Source organism: Apis laboriosa, unplaced genomic scaffold, assembly GCF_014066325.1.
Source record: "Apis laboriosa isolate Shangri-la unplaced genomic scaffold, ASM1406632v1 scaffold11_cov152, whole genome shotgun sequence".
NCBI classification, from domain to species: Eukaryota; Metazoa; Arthropoda; class Insecta; order Hymenoptera; family Apidae; genus Apis; species Apis laboriosa.
This window is the reverse complement of record NW_025221020.1, coordinates 3,355,600-3,372,596: the sequence shown is the minus strand read 5'-3', so window position 1 is coordinate 3,372,596 and position 16,997 is coordinate 3,355,600.

The following is a 16,997-nucleotide window of genomic DNA, read 5'->3' as shown; positions in this document are numbered from 1 at the left end:
GCCGCTGTTCACAAACGTTTGCCAAATTTACCGATATCGTGGAGGATATTTCGACTCGAAGTGGTCGGGCAAAGCGTCTTCCGATAAAACTACCCTTATCTCGCCCCACCGACCGAGAGTAAACGGGGAGGTATCGATCAGCCTGGACAGTTCTCGGCTGTTGGTATCCTCTCTGCGTGTCTTCCAACGTGGCCGCAGCGAATAAAGTAGAATGGAATTGGATCGGATCATTTCGTGTACATGGGACGCTAGATGGCGAACACCTTTAATGCCTGTATTTCTGAATCGTTCGAAACGAGAAACAGAAAAAAGAATATCCTTAAAATTTATTTTTAACGAAAGATCGATCATCTTTCGATTATCTTTCGTTAATCCGTTGCAAAATGATCGATGATAAATCCGTTAATATCCGTTAATTTACATGCGATACACGTTTACGCGATCGAGACTGGCACCAGACTCGCGATAAATCTTCTACTTCTGTTTGTTTCGCCGTACCTGAGCTACTGGTTGATTGACTTGCTTTTGATCGATGGTCATCCCAGATTTATTGCTCGTCAAAAGGGGGAGGCGGGGCTTGTTAAAATTCTCTCCACGTGATAAATTCTTCCTGAACGGGAGTGTGCGAATCCTCCTGCAGGAAGGGGAAAAAAATAAAAGAAGAATAGATGGAACGAGCGATATCGGACACGGAACGCCATAAAAATTTTGCGCGAATTCGTCCGAGCTCGTCGCAAATTCTATATTGCTCCTCCATCGTGGAAGAACGCGTGTCATTTCTTATCCTTTCCCCCTCCCCCTTGTACACGTCGAAATAGTCACATCAAGAGAGACATAATCAAGGTAGGGATAATCAAACCCATACGATACCATCCTTTTTTCATTTCTATTCTCTTCTCCATCTTGGAGGAGAATAAAATCGGCATTAAATCGGAAGGAGGAATGCTTCTTCTGCGGTCGAGATCGAAATAGAGGACAGCGGAGTCGAGGGGAGCGAGGGAGGCATCTCGGACTCAAAATGCCAGTATCCGAGCGTAAAATATCGTTGACAAATGGCCTTGTCCAAGATCCTCCTCGTCCTTCTCGCGATTCTTCCCCGAGCGGAGGGCAATAAGCCGCGCGTCAAACGCGAGGAATTATTGACTTTATCTGTCCCTATCCTTCCACAACTTCCCCTCCCCCTTCCCTCTTCACAGCGACGTAGCAAATACGTGGCGGTGGCTTTTTTATCGAATATGGCAAACTTACCCGGACGATAAATCGTCTTAACCCGACCCCGCGCGATCCCTTTATTGCCGGGGCCCCTTCGAAACGAGGCAAGATTTCGAGGTCGGCCTCGCGCTCTCTTTCGTTCCTTCTTCGCGCAAATAAATTTGCACCGGCCGACCCTCTCTGCACGCGTTGGAATCTGCCGTGGGGAGGGGGACGTAATTTATTTTCGCCCGTCCGCACCGAAGGCAATTGCATCATTTATATACGGGGACCGCAAACGGGTGAAAATTTCAAATTAAAATCCTTACATTGGACGCTGGAAATTTTCGGTTGCGCCGTTCGACGTTGCACGAATTTTTCACCGTGACGAAGAAGAAAGTGTCCTTTTTTCTTTTTTTTTTTTTTTTTCATCGATTACGTACGAGAGCACGATGATTATTCGATGAAGAGCGCGATCGATAAGGGATCACTCCTTCTTCCTCGCGTGAGAGCGCGTAGGAAATTATTCGTTGAGCAATGATGGGGAAAGGGGTGGGAATTTCAAGTTAAAACCCTTACTTTGAACCGTCAAAATTTTATGTCGTTCGACGTGTTTCGTGGAATTTTCCACCGCGACGAGAAGAAAATAGGAAATTATTAGCGACCGCTAAAAAGTGGAAATATCAAGTTAAAATCCTTACTTTGAACGGTGAAAATTTTAAATTATTCGACGTGTTTCGTGGAATTTTTCATCTCTACGAGAAGAAAGTATGATTTTCTACGTGATAGCGCGTAGAAAATTATTAACGACCGTTAAAACGTGAAAATTTCAAGTTAAAATTCTTATTTTGGACGATGAAAATTTTCGTTGTATCGTTCGACGTGTATCCATCACCATGTCCTTTCTCGATTACACGTGAGAAGGAAATTATTCGTTAAGCAACGATAGAGAAAGGAGCGCGATCGTTAAGGAAAAGTGGAAAATTCAAGTTAAAACCTTTACTTTTAACAATGAAAATTTTCGTTATGTCATTCGACGTGTTTCGTGGAATTTTTCACGACGACGAGAAGAAAGTATGCGTTACCTTTTTCATCGATTGCACGTGATAGCGCGTAGGAAATTATTAGCGACCGCTAAGTGGTGGAAATTTCAAGTTAAAACCCTTACTTTGAAAATTTTACGTTATTCGACGTGTTTCGTGGAATTTTTCACCGCGACGAGAAGGAAATATCTGGTCTTGTTCTTTTTTTTTTTTTTTTTATCGATTACACGTGATAGCGCGTAGGAAATTATTCGTTAAGCAATGATGGGGAAAGGAGCGCGGCCTCCATCTAGTACACCCTCATTATCGATGTATTAAAACTCTTAATGCCTCGGTCGAACTTGTTCAAACGATGTTATATATCGAACACAGTGCTTAAACACCGTTTCAAACTTTCTCTTATAAGTATTTTCAAACGTCGGAGAAATACGAATTCTCACTGGTGTATTTATTAATTGTATTTCCGAAGCGAAGCAAGGATATATTCGATTCGATAAAATGGAAACGAACGAACGAACGAACGAACGAGAGAAATTGCATAAATTGCGTCCGGTGGTTTGGCATGATGCACTGTATCTGGAAAATTCGAGTTTTTTTTTTTTTTATACACATATATATATATATATATCTTCAACCTTTTTCCGGAATTAACATTCTACGAGCGCGTAAAGTATTTACCTGTTGTGAAAGTTAACATTTTAGTCCATTTGTTTGTAAATTATTAACGATTTAACCGTCGAATCTACGGTTATATCGGGCGAAAGGGGAAACATGGGAAAAATAAAAAATAAAAAAAAAAAAAAAAAANNNNAAAAAAAAAAAAAAAAAAAAAAAAGAAACAAAATATACAAATATCGCCACTATGTGTACTCCGTCAATATTTAATTTACTGACAAACCGTTATTATTTTCGAACGAATTAAAACGAGATTGGAATTGTTTATTAAACAATTCGATATATACCGATTACGTGTATACAACATCGTTATATTCGCGGTTTAGGTTTAGAGTATCGTTCGATTGGATCAAACAATGATTATGCTCAAGTAACTGTTCGCAGTGGGGGATACGACGACAAACACACACGCGAAATAATTGACATTTTGACATTTTGAAAATCGATCGGAATTTCCAGCTGAATCGAGAAGAAGTGAAAAGAAAACAAAAAAGAAAAAGAAAAATCGAGAATGGAATAATGGGATCGGTGGAAGGGAAGCGCGGATTGGCGAAAGTGATTTACAGAGAAACGTCATCCTGCGGAGACACGCATCGAGTCAAATCCATTTCACCGAAAGGCCAAACCAAAGTATTTTTCGGATAACGATAAAAGTTACCTGCACACCCGTTTCCACATTGCATCGATGGTTTACCGAGCCAGGCCACGAGACATCGTCCTCGTCGACCTTAATTTTCGACACCCGGGAAACTGTTGCGAGTTGGCAGAAACGAGACGACCGCCGAATCCGCAACCGTGGTTTCAACCCTCCCCTCCCCGACACCGGCATCGGATCGATTCGAAATTCTTTTTTCTTTTTTCTTCTTTCCCCACTCTGCTCCATTCGAAAATAAACGAGATCAGATATATATATATATATTCTGTATGCTCTTTATACGTCGATCGATTCTCGTCTCCATCGAATCTCTTGGATATTTTAATATCGTTGCATGCAATTTCTCTGGATCGACGGCCTCGATCGGTTCATCCAAGTAATCGATTCCCGAAAAGTTATTCGCGCGTGACAGGTTTATATTTTGAAGAGACTCGGCCGAGTTGTCGCGACCAGTTGATCGCAGGCCGTGTAACGCGAAAAGGGTAACTTTCTACAGGAAAAAATGGAAAAAATGGAAAAAATGGAAAAAATGGAAAAAATGGAAAAAATTTCTTGGGAAACTACGAGAGTAGTTTCGTACTTTTGGGATCAAATTTGTCCAATCCCGCGATGAACTTTCGACCTCCCTCCCTTTCTCTCTCCCTTCCCCTCTCCCTCCCCAACCGAGTATAATGCTCGAGTCAATTGTGCAGGGCGTAAATGAAGCGGCAACCAGACTTTGTCGCGAGCGGAGAAAATAGAGCGGTTTCTGGACACAACAAGTTAATCTCGGACTCGTCAACCGCACGGGATTAGCATATAAATTTGTCAAAACGCTTCGTCCACGCAAAGTGTGCATGCACACCCGCCCAGAGAACGCCTCCGTTCGCTAGCGTTCGTTTCACGAATTCGTTTCTCCACTCCCTTCCCTCCCTCCGTTTATTATTTTCCCTTTGCTGATTCGTTACATCATTCGGATCATCATTTCTCCCGGCTCGCGCCAACCCCTTCGGCGGCCGCTCTCGCTTCGTCCGTAACGGCGAGAGAAAGTTCGCCTATGAATAGAAACAAGCAGAGCGATAACTAATCCGGGGAGCCCTCTCGACGAAGGAAATAATGGGTTTGCCCGTTGTTTCGTAATAACCGGAACTTGTACATCCTCGAATATATTGCTCGAATCCCCCTTGGAGTCCGAAACTCGTGTCCGTCATCTTGTATGAAATGGTAATCGCGTTATCGCGTGAGAACGGAATAACGTCGAATACCGGTGGAATATCGGTGGGTTAATCGTCAAACGGACGCGTCAACATGACTCGATTACGACTTAATCGAGATACGATCGAGATACATCCATCGATCCCCACCACCTTGTCCAAGGTGCCATTTCGTTACTTTATCGCGACAGAACTACTCGATGCACAATTACTAATACGTTGGGGGAAGGAATTTCGTTACACCGGATGGCTGAAATCCCCCTTCATGCCGCGCGCAGACGCGGGGGGATTGAATTATTTGACCGCAACCGGCCGCAAGCCTAATTACGAATAGAGGTGAGTTTAGAAACTGGGAGACGCGTTAAAAGTCCAATTAAATTGTTATTCCTTCTCTTTAAACTCCATTGCTTTGCCCCTTCGGCGAAAGGAATTCCCGTTCAATTCAAACGGATAGGAACGTTCAACACGCATCGCGCAATGAATGGAAAATAGGCGAGGATCCTTTCGCCGAGCGTTTTGATTAAATTAATCTCGAACAAAGTTATCCTCTCGCGAGCAATAATCTCGTTAGATAGGACGGCAGGCGGGCGAATGGTTGGGAAGAAGAAATTGGTGGAAAAAGATCTTGTGGATTTCGCGAGAAGAGAAAAACTCTGGGAGATTAGGAAGAGAGAATCAGTTTCCTTGGCCGGATATTTAGTCTCGCGTACGATCTCTGAATCGGCGGTGTTTGTTTCGAAGAAACGATGGCCGCGCATCGAAATGGCTGGCGGTCGTGGAAATGGTCGTGGAATCCTTTCTCGTGAGCCGATCGTGACCCGTCCAGCCCGGTGTTGATTCATCGCGTTCCAAGCTAAAAGCTTCTTGCCCGATCGAAACGCAACCTCGCGCGTTTAAAGACGGCGAGTCGAAATCGCGTAAAATTGTTTGCCCCGTAAATTTTCTTCAACAAAAAAAAAAAAAAAAAAAACCAAGATAACCATAAGAACGAAAGAAAGGTGCTTCTTCTTCTTCTTTTTTTTAGAATCTCGCGATAAACGATCTCGCATGAATAATCGCGCAGAAAATTACCGCCACTCTCTACCATTGTTGTCTCGTAATCTTTGATACATGGAGCCGCTTTTTTAAAGATAAGTCCCACTTCCTTCCCTCGTATTGTTATTTTATTCAGATATTTGTGCGCGCAGCAGTATCGGAGAAGGAGGAGAGAAGGGGAGAAGAGAGAAACAAGGTTTCGAGAGGATTCCTCTTGGCAAAAAAAAAAAATGACGTTTTAATCGTGCAACTTCCATTTCGAAATCGGCGTTGCGTGGAAGAAAAATGAAGGCGAAAAAAGGAAAAGGAGGGGGGGGGGAGGGAAAGGGGAAAGGAATAATCCCCGCGCGGGATTTTGAAAGTTCAATTTTCCGGGAGGGGGCCGGCGTGGCATCTGTAACGTGGCAAATCTGTATGACCTTTTTGTTTCGATTCCGCGGGACAAACTTCAATTCCTAGCCACCGCTGAATATTCATGCGATTTTATTAACCCACGATTCAAACATCGCTTTCCCTCCAAACGCTCTTTATCTTCTTAGACTGTCGCGCGTCTGCCCCCCTCCCCTCCCCTCTCCCGATTCCCCGCTACCTGCCATGAAATTAAATTTCGTTCCGATTGTATTGTGCCGTTTCTCCTTTTACGTGTCGGGCATCGTTAACCATTTGGAATCGCGGATCACTCGATTTTTTCTCCCCTCCCTCCCGCCCGAATTCAAGCCGCCGGATTAGAAAGAGAATCGTACGTATAAATACTGGAAACAAAAGTTATCGATTATTCTCCCCATTTAAATTAGACGCGATCCCCGCGTTGCCTATGATTCTTCTCTCGTTTAAAAATTTAAAAACGACAAAAACTTTTCTCTCGTCTTTAAAAAGCGACTCGAAATCGGTCGAATCGCGATTCTTAAAAATAAAAAATAAAGAACGAATTATCCGCTATTTTTCTTTCTTACTTCTTTTTCCTTTTCTACTTTATCTTAACGTAAAACGAGATCAAGAACGTGTCATAACTCTGCCCGTTCTTCACTCCTAGTTATCAACTTCTTCTTACTAGTTTATCAACTCCGTTTAACGTTAATATGATTATATCACAAAGTACACTGTAACTTACGCAAAGTAGATATCAAGTTGGTACGCACAGACACCCAAAGAGAGGATCCAATTTATCTTGGAAACATCCGCGAACGCGTTCTTATCGAGCTACGTTATAATACGAATAATAATAACAAGGTTAACGAGAATGATCGTAACCATGATTCTTCGTGGCGATTGCTCAAAGAAAAAAAAAAAATAAATAAATAAATATCCTTTCACCTCGTGACAACGCCTCGGCCTGGAAATTTCGTAAATTGGACGAGATATCGATTGCAAAGGTCAGAAGGTCGTGCACGCGATATCGATGCATTTTATACGCATCAGTCAAAATTGGAGGAACAGGAAACGAGATTCCCGGTACATCATCGCGGGACCGATATGTCGCTCGTATTCGACTCGATCTATTCCGCTACCACTGTTCCGCGAATATTTTTTTCCGCGCAGTGTTGTTAACTTTTCGTTCCAGATATTCGTTGTGTGCACAAGCGCTCATGTGTGCGTGTGTATATCGCATTTATATATCCCGCGACGATATACACAGCTTAATCGGAATAAATTTATCGAAAGATGAGCAATTAGAATTGGAAAATTAAATAGCGATTAGGCTAAATGGTTAGAAATTACGATCAATGGTGGATTATTCATGAACCAGTTTCGTTTCGGTTGGCATTAGCCTGCTGGGTAATAAAGGAAAAAGTTGAAGCCGGAAGTGTCTTTGTACTCGAGGGAGGGTGGAACGATGCAATGAAAAATTGATACCGCAATTTATTCTTCTCGCCACCCTTCCTCGTCGCGAGGATAAATTGTAATTTTGTAATGAGAATACCTAAGCTGATATAAGCTGATATTTTTATAAAATTGAAAATTAGAATCTTAGGAACCACGCAATATGAAATATCACGACGATGGCGTTTATTATATTAATTCTCTGTTCGAACTTGTACATGTTTCAATAGATACTCACAGTGTTCTTTTAACGAGCGAGAATAATTTATTGGAAAAACAAAGCGTACACTCCTTTACACCCCTTGCTTATTTACACGTTTCCGCAATTTAAGTAAGTTTTATAGCTTTTCTCCTCGTCTTGAAATTCTATCCGCACTTCGGTCGGACAGTTTGTACCCTTCGTGATCCGGAGGAATGAATTGGCAATAGCGGGGAAAAACGGTGGTTCGAGGTCCGGCAATAACGCGTCCGTATTAACCCCAAATGCCAAGGGGAACAACTGATGGAGAGGGAGAGAGAGAGAGAGAATGGATGAGAACAAAGGGGGAAGAAAAAGAAGAAAAAAGAAAAAAAAAATGTATCGCAGTTCTCCTTCTCCCCGCAAAGTTTCCAGTAGGGGGATATTAACTGTCTGATCCCCGAGGACCCGTTGGAATATATCAACGCGGGAAAATTAGCATTTTATTCGTGGAACGTTTAACGCGATCCCTAAACGTATTGTAAATTGTCCCAAGTAATTGGAACGTCGATAGTGATTCACAAGGCATTGGCAACACGAGCCTTACGATTGTACGGTTGTACCGTTTCCCCGTTTATGTCAATTAAAAAATCAAACAGGATAATTATCTCGCTCCTTCTTGAATAGAATTTCAATGGAACGGCAATTTTCCTTCCCATACAATTCCCTCCGTTTCGAAATGAAGGGAGAGAGGAGGGGAGGGGAGGAGGGGGTGGGAAAGGGGGACAATGATTTCTAATTGCGCGGCCAAGTTTGCCGGTTAGCCGATACGTTAATGCAGGCGAAATATACTCGGCGGTAATTTAGCAGAGAGCACTCTATATTCCATAAATGTTTGTACGTTATCAATGAATGCACAACTCGCGCGCAACACGGTTAACAAACATGTTGAAACGGTTAATAATATCCTGAGATAGACGCGAACGAAATATATCTATATACAGTGTCTGATCAACACGGGCCGATTCGAAATTATATGGAAGGAGGAAGAGGGACGAAATATCAACAAATATATATACCGCCAATTAAAAACGTTGCGTTAATTAAAGCGCTTACGTGTAAGCCGATTTTTTTTTTTTTTTAACGGCTCGCATCCCGTTGATTAACGCGCCGTTTCACTTATCCCTTTCGATTTCGTGTAATTAATTCTTTACGGTATGGCGAAAAGATCGGGGAAGGAGGAGGAGGAGGATATACACGATTGTATACACTGTGTGTGTACAACTTTCGAAATTACAAGTGGAATTATTTCGTTTGATCCGCCACGGAGTCAAACGGGCGCGTTAATAACGGAATTACGCATTTAAACCTTTGTACCTTTTTTGGGTGTCGTTAAACGATTCGAAACGCGGCGGCGGCGCGAAACTGTCGAAACTTTTCATCCGATGCGATTCGAACTTTTCGTGCGGATAATTTATCTCGATGATGTTTCTTCGCTTCCCCTCCCGCTTCGTTTTTTCTCGTTGCTTCTTTGTTTTTTTTTTTTTTTTTTTCTTTTTTTTCTCCCTCTTCCTCCTCGTTCGAATCGAACGAACAAAGCAACTCGTTATACCCGTTCACCAGCGGCGAGTTTCGAAATTTTTCCTCCCTCTTTCGTAGGGAAGAAAATTCTTTAGTTGTTCGGTTCTTTCCGTTAAGCGTTCGTTCGCGTGATTCCGGGCGCGAAAGAGAAATAAGGAAGGACAAAGGAAGGAAGGATCGAAAAGTTCGAGGCAAGTGGTTTTTCGATCCCCTGTCGGCTCGCGATCTATAGCTCTACGCCTCGAATTAACAGCTTCTTTTACGCGATACGTACGCGAGCGATAATTCATCTGGAATATCCGAGCGGAAGCGTATCGATATTCGTATCGATACGTGTAATTCCTTTTTTTGTTAAAACTTACTAACGTCACAAGATTGCCGCCTTCGGCCGCTTCGAGATAGTTTTTCGATAATCAATTTGCCCGACAAAATTATCGGTTTGTAAAATTTGCAATTTTACAAAGAGGAAATGGTGCCGTCGTGGAACAATTTTAGAATATCGTCTCGAAAAGAAAATGGCTCGGTATGCATAAGGAGCGAGCTCGGGCCACGGAGAGCGATGCACGGCAAAGAGATCGAAAAGTTGGGGAAAGTAGATTTTCTGCTTTCGCCGTTTGCAAAGCGAAGCTTTGAACGCTGGGTTAACTGGTCGAGTTTCTGGAACGACGATGTCCGTTGTGCCCCCGGTACTTAACCCTTGGGGCACTTTAGTCAAAGCGAAATTCCGCGCAGACACCAGTTTCTCCCTTTCCGACTGTGCGAAGGCCACGAGATCCGACGAGACTCCATTTCCAATTGATCACGATGCGCGGCAAATTCCTTCCTCGGCCAATAACCTCGAATCGAATCGAACTTTTTCGCCTCGCTTGTCCACCACGATTATCGACATTTATCGGGATTTCACCTGTAAATTACTTCATTACTTTTACTCCCTCCCTACCTTCCCCCCTAACTTATTAAAAATAAACGTGTAACCATACAAGAGATACAATTCGTGTCTTCGAAAATTTCATTTCAATTCGCGTCGAAAGAAACTGGGTTAAACGAGATAACGCAGTTTTACACAATTGCGTTCTTTACAATTGTCTCAGCGGGCGTCATCGGCGCGATGTACGACATTTTCTGTCAAAATTCATCGCGCGTGAAAAATCGTGAAATTTCTCCATTATTTACGGACCTCGCGTCGTCGCGAAGACGATACGGATACAAATAATCCGGCTCGTCGCGAAAATTTCCATCGATATGGTATGGTTGGGATACGGATTGGAAATTTTTCCGATCCTTTCGATTTCAGAGGGAAACGATGGCAAACTTTTCGAAAGTACAAGACTTCACGGATCGGACGATCCATGAATATACAGGGTGGGTACAGGCGATAACTTTGATCACCTTGAATTTCCTTCGCCCGTTATTTCCACACAACGCGAACAAACTTTTGCGTATGAAAGTCGCGTCTCGTAATATAATCCCTTTGTCGATGAACAGAGTTTTCAAAAGAGTTTTCAAGGTTTCGCGCCTCTTCTATCCATCTTCTTTAAACGCAATATATTTTCAATTATAACTCCTCCAGATTATACGCAACCAATTAACCCGCGAATTAATTTATCATCGGCTTTTCCCGATCCCCGCATTTTTCATCTTTATAACATCTAATTGGGGAAAGATTATTAAGCCCGTACATATATATATATATATATATATTTATACCGTCCCGTATCGCTTCGAAATACGTAAATTCACGTCTAGCTGCAACGCTTGTAAATCTTTGCCGCGAACGAAATGTTACTCCCTCGTCGACGTATCCCCGTCCCGCGACTCCCCCTCCCTAAATTGACTCCCTGCTGTCCCCCTAAGCAAATTTTTACCCGATCGAGAGCGAGTTACGCAGGGATTGGGAGGAGTTTGGGGCGCGTGGGAGTTTATTACGTTACGTTCGATCGTCCACGATCGTCGCCAACACGCCGTGGACATTTCGAAAAATATATACGATCCCCCTCCTCCTTTTCAGAAAGCTCGGCGGCCTCGGTCATTTGCCGTGGCAGCCGGCAAAATTGCTTATCGATCGTCCCCCTACGTCCATTGGTTAAGGTTACCACCCCTCCCCCGCAACCGCCCGCCACTCCCGGGGAATTAATAAAACGGGCGATAATGTTAATGAGCCCGTTTTTAGCGACATTTCATTTATTTTCACTCGTATAGCTCGCTCTCCGTTTCGTTTCGTCGCCTCCCCTCCCCCTCTCGCGCGTTTCCCGCGAAAATCCCCGGGCGAGCGCCAATTTTCGTGCGCCACTTTTGTAGGTCAAAAGGCTAGGAGAGCGGAAACCTTTTTCCGCCCCTCGCTTGTTAATAGCAATGTAAACTTGGAGATTACGGTACCCGTAGTCCGATCGTAAATTCATTTACCTCTCCCCCCTCCCCCCTTCTAACCGCGGATATCGAGAATGAGCACAAATCGCAATCAACCGGATCACTTGAGAGTGATTGAAACGCACGCGCGATCGTACGAACGGGAAATGTACGTGTGTATGTGTCGTTGGAAAAGGATTTTTTTATATGGTCGGATGAAGGTGTGTGTGTGTGTGTGTACTGTGATAATAAAGAAAAAGGGGAGGAGAGAGAATATTCGTTCTCTCGATAGTCCTCACCTGGACGTTCTTCTTCTTATTCTTCTTCTTCTTCACTTCGTATATGTATATATATATATATATATATATATATATATATATACGAGAAGATACTGTACGACGTATATATACAACGAAACATCTGTCCGTCGGTGTTTCGGTGTTAATCGAAGATGATATACGCGATGTAATAACGCGTGTACCGGCTAATTTATAGCCCTGATCGGACGAGTGGTTGGTTACAAGTGTTGTTTTACGTAATTAATCGGATCGATTAATCCGATTAATCCGCGGAAACCTGGAATCGAACGTATTAACGCTCGGCGTATTTAGAGTAGGTTGAGCGGGAACGGCGCATTTCTGATCTGGAGGGATAAATATAATGGAAAGGAAAGGAAAATTTAATACGTTCAAGTGGCGCCAATAACGATTTCCACGCGCCAAGGGGTGAACGAGTTGCGTGTATCGATATCGTATATGTAATACACAATTTATCGCGTTTAACCTTCGACCTCGATTATTCGATTTCCCTTTCCGTCTCTAAATTTATTTCTGCTCGCTCGCGGCGACGAGTGTATCCTTTGTGGCGGAGAGCACGGCTCGCGAGACTCGTGTAAGTTGCGCGCGATCTCTCCACGGAGGGATCTCCACGAGGATTTAACTTCATTTCGCATTGATCGGAACGTGAGCCGATGTTGGAGGAGGCGATGCAAGGGAGGGATGACGATCGTCTTAGCGCAGACATCATCCCCTGTTCTCGAGCCTGGCAACTAAGAAACTCCTCAAGATCGATGGATAACGTTACAAACGTGTGTCGGAATGGAGACCCTCTGAATTATATTCCACGTGAATCGATTCGAATTTGTGTAAGCGGTGTTTAGGTTAGGAAAAAAGAGAATCGAAGGGAATCGCTGTGTTGCCGTGGAATAAGTTTTATTAAGCGGAAGAGGTTCGTATAAAGTGGGCTCTCTCTTGATTAAGTCATCGAGGTATGGAAACTGGGACGTTCTCTATATAAAAAAAAAAAGAAAAAGAGAGAGAGAGAGAGAGAAATTGTAACCAGGAGAAATCGTGCCGGTTATATTATATTTATGCAAATTATTCGTTTTGCTACGTTTCTCGAACGGAACTTTTAATATTACATCCTCGGATATTTTGCGAATTTGAATTTCTATATTTTATCCGCTCGAATCCGGCCAGTATCCGGCGTTACGACGGCTCGATAGGCGAACGGAGCGTTAAAATAACGTGCGTACGCGTCGTACGAATTTACCTCCGATGGCGATTCGACCAGAAACGAATGCTTGAATATTTCATTCATCCGTGAGATATTAAATTTGGCCTTCGTAAAAGCGTTGTATCCGCGTTGAACTGTGAGAAGAGAAAGGGATATTCCGGGAAGATGGCGCGGTATAACCGGAGAGGGAGGTAAGATAAGAGGAATAAATCACAAGTAAACCCGTGTAAACACGGGGTGTACCGCCTCCCTTAACCGGGTAACGCGAACGAAGCGAGGACGCTCGCAATCCCGAGAAATTACGACGTTTTTCGTAAACGTGGACCGTCGCGCCGCTCGTAAAAAATTTCGTCGGCTCTAGCGCGTACGAGGGCCGGTACCCGAGGCTTTTCGCGTACCACAAACAACCACCACCACCGCAGGCCTACCATCGTTCCTTCAACGGTTTTCCAACGGAGAGCTCGTGTCCCACCCTTTGCAAAATGGTACCCGTTATTTTCCTTTAACACGCGCAATAGCGGTCGCATTACGAGCTGTTAAACTACTATTACGGCATTTAACGCGATGCACCGTATACCACCAAGGCTGCATCATGATTTAATTTGTACACCATGGTAACGTGTGTCTTGATGTGTTCATTCCCCGGAACGTGAAACGCTCGTACGCGGTAATATTTTACCGCGCAAGATACGCGTGTATACGTGCAATAACTGTGTAAACCAAGCAACGTGGGAAATTTTCAACCCGGTTCCCGGATGATTAGAAAATTAAATCCTACGTTTCAGGGGAACATCCACTTCGAAGCCGTTTCGAGACCGTGATCTAGGCAGGGAGAAAGGGACGAAATCGACCGAACATGTGAATAATTAACGAGCTATCACTGACTATCGACTGAGAGAGAGAGAGAGAGAGAGAGAGCTCTTCGCGTATATTTCTTTACACGTCGGCGGTGCGTTATAACGCATTCACCTCGCCTATCGACTCTGCCCCGTGGGTGGCCAACTACCACGTTGGAATCTATCATTTTTCCCGGATATCCCTTTGGATTAAACAAAACATCGATGAGACATGCATGATGCACGAGGATACGCGCGTGACGATTCGCGAAGAAGTACGAACTCGGATCGGATCGGATCGGTTTTCATTAGTCGCGATAAGTCGCGATAACTCGAATCCCGGCGAGACGGAGGTTAAAAATAAGAGGATTATCATTTGTCTTCGTCAACTTACAACTTTCTCCCTATCCGTCGCCAACCTCTTTCCCCTCTTAATCGATATTCGGGACGTCGCGGTCTTTCATCCATCCATCCGTCTATCCATCCATCCATCCATCCATCCATCCATCCGACCATTCAATCGTGGGACTAACGCGGTGTGCAACGGGGATGCAAGAACCGTCCATTATCACCCGTACGTACACAGCTTTTTGCTGTGTACCAAAGAACTTTTCTTTTCTTTTTTTTCTCCATCTCTAATTCTCCGAATAAAATTTCCTTCGCGATCTTCTCGACGAATCGAATGATCGATCGAATCATCGGATGGAATTTTCGACCCAGATTGTCAGAAACATGATCTGATCGTCGTATCCCGAATCTAGAAGATTCGAAGAAGGAGAAAGAAAGAAAAAAAAGAAAAAAGAAAAAGAATCTGAGGAATTCAGAAAATTTATCCAAGAGGAAAAGATGTGACACGGGTCGTTCGAATCCAACGAAAACAAAGGGGAAGATTGTGAAAAATCAACAAGCTGCGTTGATGGAGCATTTAAAAGAGTGGGGGACGAAACGCGCGCGAGAGACAGGTAGGGCGGAAAAGGGAGATAGGGGTAGAGGATTTAAAGGTCTGTTTTCATTGCTATTCCGAATCGTGCGGGCTTCCGCACGGCTTCTGTCGTCCTGTACGAGGGCATCGGCCTGATTGGTAAATCTACGGCTGCTCAATGATGCGTTTATTTGCCGGAGAATTAGGGCAGGAAGCGAGACAGAAGGAGAGGAGGATCGAGGAGATAACGATTGTGGATGGGGGTGGTGGCGGCGGGGGTTAGGAAACCGAAGAGACTCGCGGAGAGGGGGACGCACTCACGGGGAGGGTGGGTTCGCCCTTCCGTGGAGGGTCGGCGCACTCTCCACCGCAATCAGTAAACCTGTAAAACATTAGATTAGGTGGCCTAACCCAAACCTTCCTCCGGCTGTTCGTTGGGTGAGCGTACTCTTCCAATTTCTGGCCGGCAGGTTGTGTGTGTGTGTGTGTACGTATTGCATTTGTCCTTACCTCGTGTTCCGACATATTCTCGTTTTATTTCGTCCGTCTTTCGACTCGTCGTGTAATCGTGCTTGCGATCTCGATATTCCTAGTCTTTCGTTAATCGAGAGTTAAGAAATTTTTCTCAGGAGAGGGGGAACACGGATCGACGCGATATTTCGTTTTTCCTTCGCGAAAAATCGCGAGGAGGAAATAAGGTAGGAATTTTTGCGAGGTGTGTTATATATGGCATAGAAAATCGTGTCGTGAAAAGAATTTTGGCGAATTATAAGAAAATAACGGAACGAAGTTGCTCGAATCGAATTAATATATTTCTATCTAGCTATCAACGGTCGTTATTATTCCGTTTTATTACGCTTGGTAATTCACTGTGTTTGCCAATACAGTTTTTTGTTTGGCAATACCGTGAAAGTCCGGCCTCGATATTTGTTGCTGACGCTTCGTCCGTTCTCGCATGCATGCTGTTTGCGTTTAATATTTCCCAACCAACTTTCATATTTCCCCAGAAAATAACGTTTTATTATGAAACGCTAGAACGGATAATGGACGAATTCGAGACGAAGGAGGATTCGCTTTTGCATCCGGATCAAATTTATAGGTCAAGTTTACCGTTCCATCCTACTTGATCGGACAACGCGATATACATCACGTTTTAATTAATTCGTTTAAGAATTCGATCGTATCTTTATTTTCGATGAAAATTCGGTGCCCGTGAAAATTTAACCAACGCGATGAAAAAATCATTTTAAGAGTCGCTACGGTTTCCGTGTCCTGTAAATTTTCTTTGTTATTCGCCACCTGGGATTTACATTCCATTCACGCGTAACGTAATTTTTTTTCTTTTTTAACGTCAGACACTAGCCTCCAGGCTATTTCAGATATTTTCGATATCAGGTCGATGTGCATGACAGCGAATGATCAATGAACTGCAACTTGGAAACGTTGAATATCGCGTGTTTGATTATTCGAGCAATGTAAGAAAAATAAAAATTTATTTGTCGAAACAGACCATTGTTTCATTTTATTATCGTTAATTATTTACGCGTGGCTCGTAAACATTGCAAAAATTTTCACGAATCTCGGTTATTATTGTTTTTCCTAATATAATAAAAAAAAGACCAGATAGTTGCACACAAGCATAACCGTACTCGTAAATTATTGATTAAAATTTTCTATAATCTATAAATCTATAAATGCGAATCTAACTTCGATAAGATCGATGAATAATTTCGAAAGGAATAATTTTACTTGAGAAACGGCGAGACGCGGCGTTTTCGCGAAAAATTGCCGGGAATATTTCGCAAAGCACAGCGACACGAAAGCGTCCGTAGCGCGTTTCATTCGAGAGGCATTCGTGGAACACGGGCGGGCTTATTATCCATCAGTAACAGATGATACGGGGAACACGCGAAAGGATGTATTCGGTGTATGCACAAGCGACGGAATATTTCGTCCGCAAAGATAACCCGTGGCGCGCATCCGGTACGCCGTGTTTGGCGCACGGT